Source organism: Frankliniella occidentalis, unplaced genomic scaffold (genome assembly GCF_000697945.3).
Source record: "Frankliniella occidentalis isolate FOCC.00 unplaced genomic scaffold, Focc_3.1 Scaffold116, whole genome shotgun sequence".
Classification (NCBI taxonomy): domain Eukaryota; kingdom Metazoa; phylum Arthropoda; class Insecta; order Thysanoptera; family Thripidae; genus Frankliniella; species Frankliniella occidentalis.
This window is the reverse complement of record NW_026267244.1, coordinates 99,086-102,593: the sequence shown is the minus strand read 5'-3', so window position 1 is coordinate 102,593 and position 3,508 is coordinate 99,086. Positions and strand designations below refer to the sequence as shown.

At 59.7% G+C, this 3,508-nt stretch overlaps 1 protein-coding gene across 2 annotated transcripts in view; it reads left to right on the top strand.

Annotated features, from left to right (window-relative positions):
• The first annotated feature begins 554 nt into the window (after positions 1-554).
• Positions 555-3,508, top strand: part of LOC113207966 (patched domain-containing protein 3) — a 52,205-nt gene continuing 49,251 nt past the window's right edge. Inside the window, exon 1 of one of the 2 annotated variants that reach the window (XM_052270291.1) lies at positions 555-927. The gene's annotated coding sequence lies outside the window, so the exon portion shown is untranslated. The remainder of the gene's footprint in view (positions 928-3,508) is intronic. The other variant, XM_052270290.1, reaches the window with a different exon arrangement.

Sequence of the window (3,508 nt, the reverse complement as noted above, 5' to 3'; positions counted from 1 at the left end):
CTCTCTCTCTCTCTCTCTCTCTCTCGCCCTCGATGCGAGTGACAGTGACCGCGGGGCGACCGGGGGGGTCGGCGCGGTGCCTAACGGACCCCGCCGCGCCGAGCAGGGAGCTCCGCCGTCGGCCCCACCGTCCGTCCGTCAGCCCGTCGCTTTCAATTTATTCGCCGAGCCGAAGCCGTAAGCCACAGTTGTAGCGTACAGAACAGAAATAAACGAATAAAAATTTCTGTTCAAGTTACTATAAATATGCTTAGTATTAAAGTACGTTCGGAATAGGTAAAACAATACTTCCCCACTCTGCTCGAAGCAGAGTGACCACCGGTGACTGCGGCTAACACACAAAATGAATGAGCATTTCATCACACGGGCGTTGTTTTCACGATTGCGACCCGCTCTCCGCTCTCCCCCGCTCACTCCCCCTTGGTACTTCCCTGGCCCGGCCGGCAGGCAGCGCCGGCAGCGCTCTCCTCGGCCGGCGCCGCGCCACGCCCCGCCACGCCGCTCCAGCGCGCCCGCCCGGCCGCCAGCCCATGCGCCGGCCCCGGCCGCAGTCGCCGCGCCGCACCACACTCGCTCGCCTGCCGCCGAGCCGCGCGCATCCCCCGGACCGGCCCCCACGCCGCCGAGCCCCTCCACGCCGGTGACTGGGCTGTGCCGATCCCCCCGCGATCCCCGTCCCCCTTCTCTCCCCCGGCCCCCACCTGATCCCCACACCGTGCAACGACCCAAACCTGTTCGCCGCCCCGGTCGTGCATAGTGTCCCCATTTCGGTCGGATTCCTGCCTGGAAAAGAAAAGCGGTGGACCCCGTCCATTGAGGATTTGTGAGTGTGTGCGTGTGTGTGTGTGTTGTGCTGGTTGTGCCCTGCATCTGCTGGATTACTCCGCCGCCCTCCTCGACTTTCACGACCAGCTGTAGATTTCGAAGGTAAGTCGGCCTGTGCCCGATTGTGTCCGTATGTATATGTGTCTGCGCTCGCTGGCTACGGCCCCCTCCCGCCTGCGCCCCTCGCCGGTCTTCTCGCTCTGCTTGGCGTGCTCCACGCTGCAGCTCCAGCAGCAGCAGAAGCTCGCAGGAGAAAGGAGGCACGTGATGTATCGTCCCTCTAAACTAACATTTCGCTGGGACGTCCTCCTGTGGCGACCTGCAAGAGAGTTTGGCCGTCCGATTGAAAATTCCTGGGTTGCTGTAGTTTTTCTAGACGATATATGTGTGTATTATACACCTGTTGTAGTATGAATGCAAAGTAAACTAAAAAATGCTATGCTTTAATCGCGTGAGGCATTTTGATTGCACTTTCATTGAAGAACCTGGTTCGTGTTTTACGACACCTGCTTGCTGTTGCCACTATGGAGCACTTTCCCGTTTCTAGACTAGCACTGTTATTTACGAAGTGACATCCCACCCAAAGGGTCCTCCTCAGCGGTCCAGTCTCACCGCACCAGTCACCTGGCCCAAGGTCGTATATTTTACTAAAAGGGGGTGAATGAGGCTGTCGTTGGCTTTTTGATGAATGCAATAAACCTTTGCGTCACGGATGACACTTCAATACCGTCCCCGTTGGCATGCCTTGCCAACCTCGGCTCGGACCAGGTAGGCTGACAGGTGTGGCGCTCGGCCGAGACATCCCGCGACGACCCCCTTTCGCGCGAAAACAACTTGGCGCCCCGGTGGTGGGAGTGCATATATTAATATTGCCAAATGCATTTCACCGTTCGATATAAACTGCGTACTTTAGGAAATAATCTTAACCGCTAAACAAGATAATCCCAAAGATATACCCTCGGCCTATTCCTGACGGTGTTAAGCCTTTCGCCAGCCGCGCGGTGCGGCCGACGAGGAAATTCCCTGCAGCAGGCTGACACTTCCAATTCATTTTACGACTGCTCCACTGACGAGGTGGTCGCGCTTCTCTGCCAAGCAGCGTCTCCTGACCTCGCTGACCCCGCGTGCCCGACCCGGCTCGAACCGGACGCCGATGTCGTCGACGGCAACCCCCGCGCCCCCGCCCCGCGCAATGCCGGCGACGGCTAGACTGCGGAGGTGTCGGCGGCGTCCTCCCTCATCCGCCCTCCTCGTCGCCGTGTCGTTGCCCTCCGTGTTCGCGGCCCCGGAAGGTCGTCATCAACATGACGCCGGGGTTCACGGCGGGGCCCGCTGTGCAGTGCACTTTGGACACACCTGCGGCGGCTGCGGCGTTGTCAGATGTTTAAATGCCGGGTCCACACGAGGGGTGCACTGCACTTTTGTCGTTGCCTCCCCTAACGTCCGTCGTGGCTGTCCTGTCCGCCTCGCCGCCAGGTGGGCGCAGACTATGTGTGTTGCCCCGCCATGCTCTGTGCCGCCAGAGGTCGGTAGGGGCGGGGCCGGCGGGGCGGCGAGGTCCGGATCGTCCCAGAGGAGAGGAGCTGTTTACCGTTACAGGTAGTCCTGCCCTGGTCTACGCGTGATTGCACGCTTTGGACGCCCATCCCGGGCTCGTCCCTGCCCCCTCCCTCACCTGATGCCCCGCCTTTATAATGGCTTTCTTGACCTGCGCGCGGGGCCTACATTTCTTTAAAAGTGTTTCTTTTTCTCTCCCTTTCATCCCACATGTGTGCTCTGTGCAAGGTCGAAGACCTGGCCGGTGTGTTTGTGCGTGAGCTTGCTAGTGTGGTTCTTTGGCGCGCAGGTTGCAGTGCTCTGGAGCAGCGCGGGCGCCAGCGTCGTGCCGTCGTGTTACTTTATGCGCAACTGTCAAGTGCCCCCCCCCCCCCCGCCCCCGTAGCGCGGTGGTTGTTAGGGACAAGACACCCCCCATGGCGGGGTGGTACCGAGGGGGGGTACTACTAAGCTATAATGTCAAGCGTGCACCAATTTTCTCCAAATTTTTGAATTTGATTTTTTAAATTTGATTTTTAAAATTTAACTTTTTTCCTATTTATTTTTCTGAACTTTTTTTTGAGGGTGTACACTGATGTTATTTGAGCAATTTACCTCTCGGGTGGCGCACGTCTGGCGCTGCAGTGACTCCGCCCCGCAGCCTGCGGCCGCCTCACTCGTGCCCTTCGCTGCCCTTGCCTAACCTAACGCACGCAGGCCTGGCCTAGGCCCTTCCAGCTCCAGACGCTCCGCAGGGCCTGCAGGTCCTCTCACCAGGCTCCGCCGGCCACAACAAAGAAAGCACGTTGTACGTTGTAAGCGCGCCCGGCGGTGTGAGATGTGAGGTGAAGATGACTCGTGTAGAACCGCTTTAAGTACGACCCCCTTGATGACGACCCGACGACCCTCTGATTCGAGAAACGGGCCATCGCCTTTTGTCTTTCTCGCGCCCTTTTATGGGTGTCGGCGCCGAGTGGGCCGTGCCCAGCCGTGTCTGCCGTGCCGTAGGTGTCGCCGCCCCCGACGCCTCTTTTGTGGCGGTATCGGTCGCCGTGCGTCCGTCTCGGCCGGCTCGTCTCGTTCCGAGGCTGTGCTCCTCTGCGGCGCACTTGGGCCCTTGTTCGGCCGGTGCCCAGCCCGGGCCGGG